Source organism: Jaculus jaculus, chromosome 15 (assembly GCF_020740685.1).
Source record: "Jaculus jaculus isolate mJacJac1 chromosome 15, mJacJac1.mat.Y.cur, whole genome shotgun sequence".
NCBI classification, from domain to species: domain Eukaryota; kingdom Metazoa; phylum Chordata; class Mammalia; order Rodentia; family Dipodidae; genus Jaculus; species Jaculus jaculus.
The window spans coordinates 11,250,293-11,266,166 of record NC_059116.1 but is presented as its reverse complement, the minus strand read 5'-3'; positions in this window follow the sequence as shown (position 1 = coordinate 11,266,166).

Below are 15,874 nucleotides of genomic sequence, written 5' to 3'. Positions count from 1 at the left end.
CTCAATCATCCATATGACAAAAAAAGACAGAAATTTATCACATATGATAAAACAACAAACCAAACACTCTGTCCTATGGAACACAGACGTACCTAAGATCTTTCTGAATTAAATCACCCAAGCATGGATCTTAATCAATGTGAATATCATGACGGACAAATACACAGGAGAACTGAAAATGTCAAATGTGACATTCTTAAGGATCTCAGGGCACACTCATAACCACCATACTTGGTAGGCTGAGGCAGAGCGATGACAACTTTGAGGCCATGATAGACTGCACAGTTACTCCGAGGCCAGCCGGCTTTTACAAGTAAGACTCTATCAAAACGAATATGCTACAAAGGGAAAAACTGAAATTAATGCTGGTACAGAAGTGCCGTGATATGTAGCAGGTTTTCTAAGGATTGAAAGAAGAAAGGAGAACCCCGTGAGTAAACACCTATCACTGCATCCTGACAACCTGCACACATAACTTTTATAACAAAAATGCTTTAAGGCCTGCCAAGTCCACAAGGAAAAACAAGAAATCCTGGACAAGGCCAGGAAGAGTGAATCCACATTAGAAGATAGGCTTTCATATTAAAACATAGAAATAAATATTCCCCGGTTTTCTTCAAGGGCAGCTTGAGTTACACGCTGACCTCTAAAACAGCCTTCTGCACTTAGTGAGGTGAACACACACATATGGGGAAGGGCAGGGAGAGACACAGAGAGAGGAACTATAAAATGAATTCACTGCATTCATATAGTAAGTGGAAAATGTTTAGAAATCTGCTCAATAATAGATCCACTACAACTCCTGCTCCTATCATCCCTTTAGAAACATAAGAATAGAATGAATAACACACACACACACACACACACACACACACACACACACACACACTCACGAGAGTTCTTCAGGACCAATACAAAGATGAATACCATGAGCCAGTCAACCCTTCTATGCCTGTACTGAGTTATCTAACAAGAAGCCAAGTGTGAAAGGTAATAATTTCCTGGCTACTGGAACAATGATCATCATGTTTCAGTAGAAGGATGGGTAGTTTTCTCATCTTGTGAGAATGGCCAGGGATTAACCCAACTGGAAGATAGCCATATATGTGGCTTCCATTGCGAGGTGCATGGTCAACTACTGGGTCATCCACGGAAAAGCTGAGATTCTTACCATGCCATGCAATGTCTGAGAACATTTGACAGCTCCTGACTATATTCCACAATGTGAGTGCTCCTTGGTCCATTTTATTTTAATATAAATATGTATCACATATATGTGTTGTGTTATGAGATATGTGTACAATAAGGAAATCAGTAGTACATGAAACTAAATAACATAATCTCACATATGTGCTTATACACTCATAAGCTGCATTTAGATTTTTAAAAATATTTTTGTTTATTTTTATTTATTTAGTTGAGAGAGACAGAGAGAGAAAGAGAATGGGCCTATCAGGGCCTCCAGCCACTGCAAACAAACTCCAGACGTGTGCACCCCCTTGTGCATTTGGCTAACGTGGGTTCTGGTGAATCGAGCCTTGCACCAGGGTCCTTAGGCTTCACGGGTAAGCACTTAATTGCTAAGCCATCTCTCCAACCCTTTTTAAATTCTAATATCCTCCCATTTTCCTGGGTGTTGTGGATTCTAGACCTTGTAACTCAGCTATTCAATTCAGAAAGGGGTTCATATGTCTATCTTCTTATAAAGTAGTTGATTAGGAAGAAAAATTGTATTACACCAACCTAAAAATATGTCTCATCTTATTTAAGCATAAAGAAATAATAGTACTTACTTATGTATATACTTAGTTTTATTTGTGTGTTACACCTCAGTTTATTTATTCACATAGATTTTTAAAAATTTTTCCTTGACAAGAGTCCTACTTCTACATAATGTATTTATGATGACTGTGTCAAAGAGGATTGATGGAGGTAAGGTGACAAGATTGTTTAGAATGGAAGGAAGTGTTACCTTCCTCCATTGCACCTGGGCAGTGGAATCCTGTACCTGGAAAGACTTATGAAATCTTTAAGATGAATCAGCCTTTAAAAAAACATAATATTTGAAGGATGGAGAGATTGCACAGAAGTTAAGGCATTTTCCCAAAAAGCCTAATGACCAGGTTCTATTCCCCAGCACCCACTTGAAGTCAGATCCACAAATTGGTGCATGTGTTTGTAGTTCATTTGTAGTGGCTAGAGTACACGGCATGCCCATTCTCTCTCTCTCCCTCTCTCTCTCTCTCTCTCTCTCTCTCTCTCTCTCAAGTAAATGAAAAAATGAGCATTTGAGTTCTGTTTCTTGTTAGTAGTTTTGTGTCTGCTTTCATTAATTTCTGTAATTCTCTCAAATATTTATTAGCAGGTAACCTATTACCTTTAATTTTCATATTTTCAAATAAAGGCTTAATGTATTATTTTTTTCTAAGAAGGTCTCATGCTAACTCAGACTGACCTAGAATTCACTATGTACTTTCAGGGCAGCCTTGAACTCATGGCAATTTTACTACTGCCTCCCAAGTGCTGGGATTAAAGGCATGTACCACCATGCCAGATACATTGAGTGTTTTTATAACATGATAATTTAGATGGAATTCTTTCCATTTGCTCATTATTTTCCTTTATCAGGAGGAAGAGAATATAAATATAACAGAAAAAAAGATGATATAATCAAGCTTTCTGGCATTTCCCAAATTTCATAGAGTAAAAATGTCTCCTCAATTCACTGGGGATCATTAGGAATATTGCAAGTTGAGAACCAATATATTAGTTGATGAAGGAGAAGTATTAATAACTATGCGTATGGGCATATAGAGAAAGCTTCAGTGGTTAAGGTGTTTGTCTGCAAAGCCTAACAACCCTGGTTCATTTCCCCAGTACTCACGTAAGCCAGATATGCAATGTGGCACATGTATCTGGAGTTTGCAGTGGCTAGAGACCATGGCATGACCATTCTCTCTCTCTCTTGCAAAGATAATTAAAAAAAATAAAAAAGCATTCTTATGCCATATAAAATAATCAATAGAGTGATACTTTTAAGAATTCTTGTTTGAAATGAAAGCTTTTTATTTGAAGCCATTATAACATTTGAACCTATTGCTTTGGTACTATATTAAATATTAAATCATATAATGGAAGAGCTAGGTAAATGTCACAGTCCTTGTCCTACAAACATGAACACCTAAGGCCACATCCTCAGGATCTACATTAAAGCTAGGTGTAGTGGTATGATCTGTAATCTAAGAGCAGAGGAGAGAGATACTGAACACTGACTTCTGCATTGACTTCTGGCCATCTATCTGTCTCTCCCTCTCTTTCTCTCTCTCTCACACACACATTCTACACAGACATGCACACACATATATGCACATGCATTCATGTACATATCCTCATACAACACATGTAAATTATAATAAAATGAAATATTGTTTTTTAAAAATATTTTATTATTTTATTATAATTATGTATTCATTTGAGAGAGAGAGAGAGGGAGACACATAGACAGAGAGAGAGGGGGGGGGGAGAGAGAGAGAATGGGTAAGCCAGGACCTCTAGTCCCTGCAAACAAACTCTAGACTTATGTGACTCCTTGTGCATCTGATTTAGGTGGGTCCTAAAGAATTGAACCAAGGTCCTTTGGCTTTGCAGACAAGAGCCTTAACTGCCAAGCCATCTCTCCAGCCCAGCAATATTGTTTTGTTGTGTTTTTTTTACATGTGAATCTCGTATTTTTAAAAAAATAAGCATGTTATACTTTTAAATGAATGTTGATGAATGCATATGCTCAAATGCTTGGAAAATAATGTGTTTTCAGAAAAATAATGTGTGCATGTACATGCACATATTTGGACATATGTGGCATAGCATCTCATCTCTTTAATGACAAAATATAACTGATTCAACCCATTTTATAGTATGTAAAATCGGTTAGACTATGCACACGTCTTCTATTTATTAGAAAGAGCTACTTACAATCTAACAGTGTGCGTGGTTAAATGTAGACCTCCACTAAGAGTCTGAAGAAATCTTCCATTGTTTCTGCTTTATGAAAGAGTAAGTTCGGGTCTCTTGTACGTGTCTTATGATTCCCACAGCTTCTTTCTTGTAATCTTTTTCTGCTGAGGCACTACTCCATCATATTTGACAAGAAGGCTATTTTCAGAAAATGATACTCATCTCAATTTTCAGGGACTGAACCCCATTGGTGATAGGCTTGCTGTTCTGTTAATATGATTAAGGAGAAAAGTTGAAAACTCTAAGTGCCCTGCCTTCAAGCACTGTGGAAAAATATTTCTCTTTAGGATGATAGTGAGGCAGCATTAGGTAATAAATATGAGAACAGTTACACAAGGCTTACATTTTCTGTCTCCCAAGGCAGACACATCTTCTTTCCTTCTAAGCTGCAGTCGAAATATTTCTTTTTCTTTTATATTCATGTTCTTGGACCCAAATCTTGAGCAATTCTCTACTTGAACAACTTGTCTTGAGCTACTTAATTCTGTCATTTCTTTTCTAATCTTGTTATAATGTAGCAAATATCTCCTTATTACATGCACATAATGACACTGTGATTATACTACCCTAGGTTTTACTCTGTGATTATAAAAGATGAGCTATTATGTTTTCACTATTAATACATAGTTGAATTTATAGATATAAGTAGATTTAAACTTTTAACTCTACAAAATTGACAACCTGATTACGGTGGATTGTAAGGACGTATATGCGCATGTAAAGCAAAGAACCAGACACATGTGGGGCATTCTGTTTGTTTTTGTTTAGGTGAGAATGTGTGTGTATGCGTGTGTGCATTTGTTTGTGTGTGGGTACAGAAGCGGGTGTAGGTACGTGCATTTGCACACGCATGTTTGTGTGTGTGTATGAGAAAGAGAGACAGACAGACAGAGAGAGACACAGGGAGAGGGACAGAGATAAAGAAAGGGTGTCCATCTCATTTTGAGACAAGATTTCTCATGGCTTGAAGCTCATTGATTGGAGTTAGAGTGACTAGCTGGCAACCTCCAGTGATTCACCTGTCTCTGCCCCTCCGTGCTGAGATTTCATTGCGTGCATCATCACCACACCTGGCATGGACATATGCATCTGAGGTAAGCACCTTACTGACTGAGCTATCTCTTCAACCAGTGATTGGATATTTGCTTGTGCTTTATTTTTCTTTGCTGGATTATCTTTCTCTATTTTGGCAACATCCCTCCCACTTCAAAATATACATCTATTTTATATATAGATATAGATAGATATAGATATATATATATAGATATAGTGTCTGTCCTCAGGGATGTCCTGTTGAGAATTGTTACTAAGGTTTTGCACAGGGCTGTAGACCTACTCAGCCTACAAAAATTCCACAATTTCTGTAGAAAAACTTAAGTTCATATTTCATCATTGCTGATGTTCTGAAATATTCATACATGATGGCTTTCCTTAACATCTGACCTGGGGGACATTTTCTGTAATACACATGCAAATATTTGATAATATGAATGAATATATTTTAAAAATATTTTATACATTAATTTGCAAGGTCAGAGAGAGAAAGAGAAAGAGGAAGAGAAACATACAAAGAGAGAGAGAGAGAGAGAGAGAGAGAGAGAGAGAGAGAGAGAGAGAGGGAATGAGAATGGTTGCACCAGGGCATTCAGTCACTGTAAATGATCTTCAGATGTATACACCAATTTGGGCATCTGGCTTTATGTAGGTGGTGGGAAATTGAACACAGCCTGTCACTGCTGACACATGTCTTCAACACCAAGTAAACATATTTTTTAAAATATTTATTTATGTATTTATTTATTTGAGAGAAAGAGAGAGATACAGAAATAGGTAGGGGGGGACAGAGAAAAAGAGGGAATGGATGCTCCAGGGCCTCCAGCCACTGCAAATGAACTCCAGATGTGTGTGCCCCCTTGTGTATCTGGCTTATTTGGGTCCTGTGGAATTGAACCTGGGTCCCTTGGCTTTGCAGGCAAGCGCCTTTATCACTAAGCCATCTCTACAGCCCTAAGCATATTTTTTAAATGAATATAGATCCCTGTTATGAAGTGAACATTTGGTCTTAGCCTGCCAAGTCTGTGTGCCGCTAGAGTTGTCTATGATGGAAGTGATGTAATTATATGTGATAGCAATACAACTAGTTCTGAAAGAAAAAGTAGCACAAGGAATCCAATTATTATGATATTGCAATTGCTTGTTTCATTGTAACCTCTATCAAAGTCCACATATTTAGTCTGTGAAGGCATTATTGTTGTAAGTAGATGCTGGAAGAAGATTAAGCTGAAATACATGAAAGTGGTTAGCCAGAAGTTTATACAGTGTTTCCCTGAATGTCAGTGAGCAAAACTTGAAGTAATGAATGCAGGGATTTCTGCTTTATCTGAAAGAATGTACAGAAGGGCCTGGGGAGATTGCTCAGTAGTTAAAGACTTTGGAAGCTAACTGTCCCATGTACAATTGTCAAGCACTCCTAACATGGGTGCTGTGAACAAAAATTGACACAAGTATTTGGTGTTTGTTTGCAGCAGCAAGAGGCCTGTGTCCCCACAGACACACACACACATGAGAAAATAAATACATACCGTAGCAGACAGCTTCAGTTTCACTGAGATGAACTTCCAGACCAAGCACAGTTATGGAGGAAGGGATTTATTGAAGCTTACAGATCCAGGGGAAGTTCTATAGTGGCAGAAGAAGCTGGCCTGCTTTCACAGGACCAAGCACAGAGAGGGAAGCACAAGCCAAAAGCCAAAAGCCACCCAGCACACTTCAGGAACTCCAGCTGGGCACGCTTTGCATATCTTTAGATTGAAATCTGAAACCCACTGCCACACCCTAAGATCTACCCAGTGACACTGCCTCCAGCTAGGTGGCAGCAGATGCAAACTACAAACAAATAAACAACTGAATATATTGGGGGCCATCTATTCAAACTACCACACATACAATTGTGGGAAAAAAGAGAGAGAGAGAGAGAGAGAGAGAGAGAGAGAGAGAGAATTCAGCTCTGTGGTGGTACACACCTTTAATCCCAGCACTCAGGAGGCCAAGGCAGGAAAATGAATTTGAGGCCAGCCTGAGACCATATAGTGAATTCCGGGTCAGCATGGGCTAGACTGAGACCCTATCTCAAAAAAAAAAAAAAAAAAAATTAAAAGTATTATTTTTCAGTAGAGTATATGGAAGAGGTGTAAACTCATACTCACTTAGTAGTGTAGAGCATATGTAGCATCATTTACAAATGTAATTTTACCCACACATATTTGTACATCTGCAAGTATGATGATGAGAATGAACATGGCTTCCCCTTCCCACAGCCTGCTCACGGACTGTGTGACCTCTCTTCTCGTCGCTGCCTACACCTCCTCACCAGCTGCCACCTGTCCTAGAATGGTTTATTTATTTAGGTTTTCATGTTTCATGTAACACTTGAAAATGGAATCGCAGAACATACCATTTCATCCTTGTCAAGCTCACCAGGATTATCTGTGGCACATGTTCTAATAATTAATTCCTCTTAATGACTGATAGCCTATAGTTTGCAAATGACATGATGTTTTTTTTTTTTTTTTTTTTTTTTTACTAATTTCAACACTTCTGGACAGCTAAGATGTATTTGTGCCAGTATTATGTTAAAGTCCTACATTAACAGTGACTCCGTGCATTCCATCATTATTTTATGTATGCTATTGGATAGGGAGTATAATTTCTTTTTAGTTTTAATTTGTATTTTGTAAATGTTACTTTTTGGTGCATACAGTAAATGTTACTTTTTGGCAAAAAAATCTACCCCCCACTTTTTTTTTTTTTTGGTAAATGTCTGCTCGTATATGAGGATTCTGGCTATTGACCAAACTGATTTTCAGACAACTACTGAAACCTTACTTGGATGCTATCATAAAGCAAAGCTGCCCTCTACATACGGCGTCAGTCCATAGACGGGGCAGAGTGCTACTTGAAGGAAATCACTATCGAGTTTTCAACATACCACAGTAAGACGTATCATATGCATGTCTGCCTTTCCAAACTAAGTGCTCTCACTCACAGTTAAATTTCCATGACTTTGGCTTTAATGTTAGACTATCTGACTTACCTTCCTTTTACAGGATTGCTAACTAAAGAGATAATAGATTTATCTTTTCAAAGTTATGGACAGCAGACAACAATGGCATTATAAAAAGGGTGAAATATTTTTGTAATTCTTCTGACAGAAGTCATACATTCATAGCATATAATACTGTGCTGTGCAAAAATAAATGACTCATTACAAAATGATCAACCAGTTTAAGGAAACATCTACAAAGAGAATTAGACTAGCAGCTATAAGAAATGATGATTGCCATCTTTACATAACAGAGAAAAGCAAAACAAACCAGGTTATACTAGGATAGCCATAATAAAAACAATGGGAAATTCAACAATTATCAGTGAGATTGTTGAGAAATTCAGACCTTGGGCAGTGATACTTGGAATGCAAAATGACTGAAATATGTGGGAAATACTTTATAAGTTCTTGAAAAAGTCACCAAAGTGGCATTAAAATATGATATCACTACACAACTATTACTGAAGACAAAACTCCAGAACACTGACAAGACTGATTGCAGGTAAATATTGTAACCACAGGAGTGGTGGAAATGCCAAACAGTCCAGTCACTTCGAAAAACAGCCTGAAGATTTCTCAAAGACTTCTTTCTAAATACACTTACACTACTTTAGCTGTAATAAATCTCCTTTTATTATCCAACTAAAAGTGAAAGCAGTATGAATTAAAGGGAACATGCATAATTAATTACTAAATATTTTGAGAGCACATTTCATCATTTTGTATATCTTCATAAGGAATGAGACTCTCCTCTTCCTTGTTGTATCTTTCATTGTTTGGTTTTGTTTTGAGGCAGAAATTCAAGCTGCTCTCCATCTGTCAGTGTAGCCCAGAATATCCTTAAACTTGTGCTCCTGCCCACATTTCCCCAAGGCTGGAATTTCAAGCACGTACCATCACATTTGGTCCAATCTATGGTTCTTATAGTTTTCAGAAAGCGAGTCTTTTTGGACATTTCCAGATTTAGGTATTCAATGTTTTATATGGCATATTTAAAAAATATTTTCATTATACTTATTTATTTATCTGAAAGAGATAAAGAGAAATAGGCAGATAGAGGACGAGAGAGAATGGGCACAACAGGGGCTTCTAGCCACTGCAAATGAACTCCAGATGCATGTGCCACCTTGTGCTTCTGGCGCATATAGGTCCCGGAGAATTGAACCTGGGTCCTTAGGCTTTGTATGCAAGTGTCATAATCACGGAGCCATCTCTCCAGCCCACCATGACGCACTTCAACTTCAGTTTTTATGCTGCTGTTGCCGGTGTACAGAAATACATTTGACCTTTACCCACTGACTGCAGATCTTTAAGCTTTGCCTTTCTCAATTATGCCCCATAGTTCTTTTCATAAATGCTTTCAGATTTCTACTGCAGCGATTTATTGACTTTAAATACAAGTTTCGTTTCTTCCCTCCTCCCGATGGGGCCACCTCCAACCTGCCATGCAGCACTAAATACCAGTGAAGAAGGAGGCCATCTTGGCTTTGCCCCAGCTGTTAGCAGCAGAGGATTTGGTAGTTTTCCATTATGTCGAAGGTGAGCAGAGTGGTGTTTTGTGAAAAAGAAACAAGAAGAAAAGAAAAAAAATCTTTTCCAAATTTAACACGTTTTATTTGCTGAGAAGTATTTGATATTTTTATTCTTCTAAGTTAAAATAGATGCTCCATTTTTTTTTTGTTTTCATTTACCAGTGTGCAAAAAGATCAATAAATTGATAAAACTTCACATTTGCTTGACAACACTCATTACACATTATGCATATTTCTGTCAACATATGGTTGAATTCAGTTAACTAATAGTTTTAGATGTTTTCTTCCTTTTTTATTTTTGCAGTGATGTCAGTGAGAGATGTCAGGTTTTTGTTTCAACTTTGATTATAATAGTTTTTTTTGTTGTTGTTCTTTGAATTTTGAGGCTAGTTATTCCTGGTTTTGGAAAATATTATTTCCTTAACAATGACATGATATTTTATAAAATTTTCTACTGTTGTCTTAATCATTTTCATAAGCAGGCTTTTATCTCTAAATTTTTCATGCATTTCTATTCTTTTCCATAGTTTAAAAAAATGCCTTCCCTCCCTTCCTTGTCATCCTGTAATGGGGTCCTAGGGGTCCAGGAAAGTCCCTGAACCCCCTAGATGTGTTTCTAGTTTTAATCAGAGAATTGAATTAAAAAAGGATATTTATTAAATTTTTATATTTATTGAGGGAAGTACAGAGCCAAGAAAAGACACCCACATGGCTAGAGATCCCACATGGAGGGCCTGGAAAAAAATCAAAAAGAAAAGAGATTAAATAAAGTTCTAGGAGCTCCTGCCATGTGGGTTGCTGGAGGCGATGAAGAACACCTGTGGAGGGCTGGAGAGATGGCTTAGCGGTTAAGCACTTACCTGTGAAGCCTAAGGACCCCGGTTCAAGGAACGGTTCCCCAGGACCCATGTTAGCCAGATGCACAGGAGGAGCACGCATCTGGAATTTGTTTGCAGTGGCTAGAAGCCCTGGCACGTGCACTCTCCTCTCTCTCTCTGCCTCTTTCTCTCCTTGTCTGTCACTCTCAAATAAATAAATAAAAATAAACAAACAAAAAAAAAATGCCTGTGGTGAGGGGTCTCTTCTGACTGAGCCTAGGCAGAGAAGCCCAGGCCCAGCTGAGGGAAAATCTCACCCAGAGTTAGAAGTTCCCAAGTGTTGAGAGAGCCTGCCTTCCTCTTGCGAAGGTATTCATAACTTTATATTGGTGGGCCATCTTCCAGCTCAAGCGAATCAGAGGGGCAGCTGGCTAGGTCGGGCTAGGGGCTGTCTCAGCAAGAGGCTGAGCACCGCAGTCTTTAAATCCTACGAATGACCTCCCTCCCAGGAGGGGTCCTGGTTGTTTGTGGAAAAACAGTCTAGGGAACTACACAAGAGATAAGAAGTCAGATCGTCTTTGATTTCTAGCAAGTGAAGACGTGTCTGTCTATTTTACCTTCAGGGTAAAATCACCCTAACTGTGCACCCTCCCACTTCCTTTCCCCTCTTCTCCACCCTACCCTTCCCCCCTTACCTCACTTCTTTCCTTCCCCCATCCTTCCTTTTTAAATTTTATTTATTCTTATTGACAACTTCCATTATTGTAAACAATATCCCATGGTAATTCCCTCCCTCCTCCAACTTTCCCCTTTGAAACCCCACTCTCTCCATCATACCGCTCCCCCAATCAGTCTCTCTTTTATTTTGATGTCATGATCTTTCCCTCCTATTATGATGGTCTTGTGTAGAGAGTGTCAGGCACTGTGAGGTCATGGATATCCAGGTCATTTTGTGTCTGGAGGAGCACATATTAAGGAGTTCTACCCTTCCTTTGACTCTTACATTCTTTCTGCCACCTTTTCCGCAGTGCATCCTGAGTCTTGGAAAGTGTGGTAGAGATATTTCGGTGCTGAACACTCCTCTGTCACTTCTTCTCAGCCATGGTGCCAACTTCTATAATTCCTCCCATCTCTTCCCTCTGTGCATGAATTACAGGAGTGCACCACCATGCCCTGTTAGGGAATCGAGTTTTCCATGCCTTACTTTTTTTTCCGCACTTTACTTTTTATTCCTCATCCCCCCAAAATGGAAGAGACACTATCTAAAGATAATCTAAAGATTATCAAAGGAGAGAATTTACTGGTCCTTCTAACATGTTACATAACTATACTAGATTATTTTATGATATTTAGAACTGAAATGCAAGAGTCTCTAAACAAAATTTCAGATTCTATGTACTTTCTCAATTTGCTGTCTTTTTATTGATAATATAATATTTGATTGATAATATATTATAGAGTAAAAATTAATATATCATAATATTGTATATTTAGCAAGCATATCATTTGGCACCATTTCTTATGTGTATGCACATGGGCGTACATGTTTGTATGCATATTCAAGTATATGTACATTTGCACATGTACAGATGCATGTGCATGTGTGCATAAACATGCATGAGGAGACCAGTCATTAGTATTGGGTGTCTTTTTAGATTGCTTTTCAACAGAAAGGAAAGCAGATGAAATCTATCATTAATATCTCACTTAAAAAAAATCAAGGCTTATTTTCTATTTAAAAATATTTTTATTTATTTTATGTAAGGAGAGGTAGAAGATAGAAAATGGGTGTGATAGTGTCTCTAGCCACTGAAATGAAGTTGAGTCATGTGTCATTCTGTGCTTCTGGCTTTACATGTGCACTGAAATTTAACCTGTTCTTTCAGACTTTGCAAGCATGGGCCTAGACTATTATTCATTTCTCAATTATGGAATACAACTATAATAAGGGAAAATGTTTAGTTTTGGAGATTTATTTTTCTAAAGCTTTTTAATTGCAAAGTGATATCAAGTTTTGGACCTTGCCATAGTTCCTCTCCTTTGTTTCATGTGAAAGAGACCAAGCTTCATCTGGTTTGGTAAATGTAAATTAATTTATGATCAAAGATGATGAGTTCACAGGGAATGTGGGGAAAATTGAACTCAGACTTTATAAATTTTGTAGTCTGTTTCTTGCAAGGTGAGCATACAAAAATTGTCTTTTGAGTTGAATCTCTGAAAGCATGGTCTCATTTGTAAAGAAACAACAAAGATTCACAAAACCACAGTCCATTGTGTGGTTTATGGAATGGAGGCATTACAAACTAGTAATGGCTGTGGCCTTAGAACAATAGTTAAGTATGTTCTTTCCATTTTCTACTATGTTTGGGGTAGTTGTGGCTTCTGTTTCTTTGCCATTTGATCATGCCTCTGTCTGTTTGGCATGGCAGATTTCCTGTGGATGGCTGCACATTCCTAACAGATAGAACCTCAGACAGGCACCACTGTTTCAATAATAATTTCTTTGGGGCTGGAGAGATGGCTAAGTGGTTAAGGTACTTGCCTGTAAAGCCTCTCAACCCTGGGCTGATTACCAGCACCCATGTATGCCAGGTGCACAAAATGGTGCATGCATCTACAGCACATTTGTAGCAGCTGGAGGCCCTGGCGTGGCCATTCTCTCCATCTCTCTCTGCTTGAAAATAAATAGGTAGAGTGTTTTCAAAACTAATTTCTTTGACAATTGTTATATAATAATAACATAATAATAGCACAGTAGACAATTCCAAAACATAAATAAAAACTGAAAACAGCAAACACATATTTTCAAGAGAACAGAAGCTCATTTTATCAAAAGATTGTGTACAGTCTCTGGATCAGCCACAACAGGAGGTTGCTATGTGGCTCATCTTTACTCTCTGAAGCCAGATTACTTTCATTATCTTAGAAACTTGCACAGTGTTATGTAATACACAGATTCAGCAACCCAGCAATTACTGGGAATTTCTCCCAGGCTTCCAACAACTTTTGTGGGCTAACAAATGTTAAAACAAATTTGCACAGCACTTCTAAGATTTGTGCTGCCAGAAGAGTGTGGTAACAACGTCATCATACACTACACCGGTAACCCTCAACCATCTTACCAATCAGGAAGGTTCAATTAGCAGTGCGCCTCAATAAGTTAGCTTATTACAAAATTAAACATGAGAGCTTCAGAGATAAATACTTTCACTATCTTTTTCTGTTTGTACAACTATTAAGAAAGTTTATAATGCTTGATAGTTTTATTGAAGTGAGGATAGTTTGCCCATGTTTTTCTGAAGGAGTTGGTGAAGGCTATATTAATGAGGTAAGGTGGCTGTGCTATTATTTATGATGAAGCTCATTCTTAAGGAACTTTCAATATTACATGTTCATGTCATAAAAAACTAATCATGTTTAAATGTACTATCATGTTAAAAAAGAAGAAAACGGAAAGTGACCTATATTTATACGTGGGTAAAGTTATTTATTGTGAAACATCAAATCTTCTGAATATGTGAAGATGATAGTTTTGTTTTTAAATTTTGTTTTACAGTAATTCCTTTGAATATAATTGTGCTATGATCCTAAGGATTGTCTTAGTGAAATAAATATATTTTAAAAACAAGAAAACTGATGTCAAGATGGCCAGTGGATTAAAGCAGCAGTTCATTATTGACACAAGAGAAATGAAAACCTTAGTTGTCCACTTAAGCTCTGACCCTGTCACGTCACTGAAACCTATATGAGATGAATCGATTTTAATATCTGACTGTTCAATTATTTAGAAAGCCTCAGAATTTATCCCTCAATGTCCTTATTAAGTAGCATGTGAAAACACATGTTAAAGCATGCTAAAATTCTTTTAAAATTAGAGGCCTTGCCTCAAGTTATAAATTGTCCCTCTGGTGAGTGAAGCAGTATCCTTAATTAACCAAACATCCCAGGGATGGTTTGGCTTAAATGTCTTCTTAAGAAACACACAGAGTCGTTCTATCAATTCTTCCCATTTTCCCTGTCTTGCGACTTCAATACATCACCTTTATCCTTAAATAATCGTCAGTCACCAAGTCATAGCAATCTGAGTACTTAGGACAAAGTTTTCAAACAATGAATACTTTAAGTGATTGCTTAGCCAGAACGTTAGGTGTCACCTTTTACATTGTGGATTATAAATTACACATACACATCTTAGCAGTGACATCAGATTAATGACATATTACAGAAGCTAGTAGTCAACACAGCATTTCTTTAATAATACATTCGCTTGAGTCACCAATATCATAGCATCACAGAGATCTTCCACACACTGTGGCTCTTATCAGCCAATCCCCCATGCAAGCTCACATCCCTCTGGTGACACTGTGGGATAATAAATCATCTGCTGCCACTGTAACAGGGAGTGTTCACTTAATGCTGCCTTGAGGTAACTGAAGAGCAGGACTTTTCCTGTTTTTCAATTACTCAATGTCATTGGATACTGAGCTCATTGGATATCTTTTTTTTTTTTTTCTTTCTTTCTTTCTTTTGGTTTTTCAAGGTAGAGTCTGGCTCTAGCTGAGGCTGACCTGGAATTCATTATGTAGTCTTAGGGTGGCCTTGAATTCACAGTGATCTGTCTGCCTCCCACGTGCTGGGATTAAAGGCATGTGCCACCACACCCTGTTTCATATTGGATATCTTGATTCAAGTGAGCTGTGGTGAAGTTTCTATGGAAGTATGAAAAAAAATGTACTTGGGAGGGAAATGTACATGCCACAGGAAATGCTGTGGAAATGTACTCTAAAAGAGATTACAGTTCAGGGCTGGAGAGATGGTTTAGCGATTAAACGCTTGCTTGTGAAGTTTAAGGACTCGGGTTCGCGGCTCGATTCCCCAGGACCCACGTTAGCCAGATGCACAAGGGGGTGCACACATCTGGAGTTCGTCTGCAGTGGCTGGAAGCCCTGGCGCGCCCATTCTCTCTGTCTGCCTGCCTATTTCTGAATCTCTCTCTCTCAAATAAATAAATAAAAATAAAATATATAAAAACAGATTACAGTTCAATTGTTATGTAGCTGTGCAAACAACAAGCAGGAGATGGCAAAGGGGCCTTTTTGCATGTCATAACTTGCTCATAGATGCCACAAATGGAAACTAACATCATAAAATTCTCACAAGCAAAGCCTTTGGCAAGGGGAAGAAGTCCCTTGTTTCTTTTTGTTGTTGTTGTTCACTTTTATTTATTTATTTATTTCAGAGTGACACAGAGAGAAAGAGGCAGATAGAGAGAGAGCGCGAATGGGCGTGCCAGGGCCTCCAGCCACTGCAAACGAACTCAGACACGTGCGCACCCTTGTGCATCTGGTTAACCAGGGTCCGGGGAATCAGCCTCAATCCGGGGTCCTTAGGGTTCATAGGCAAGC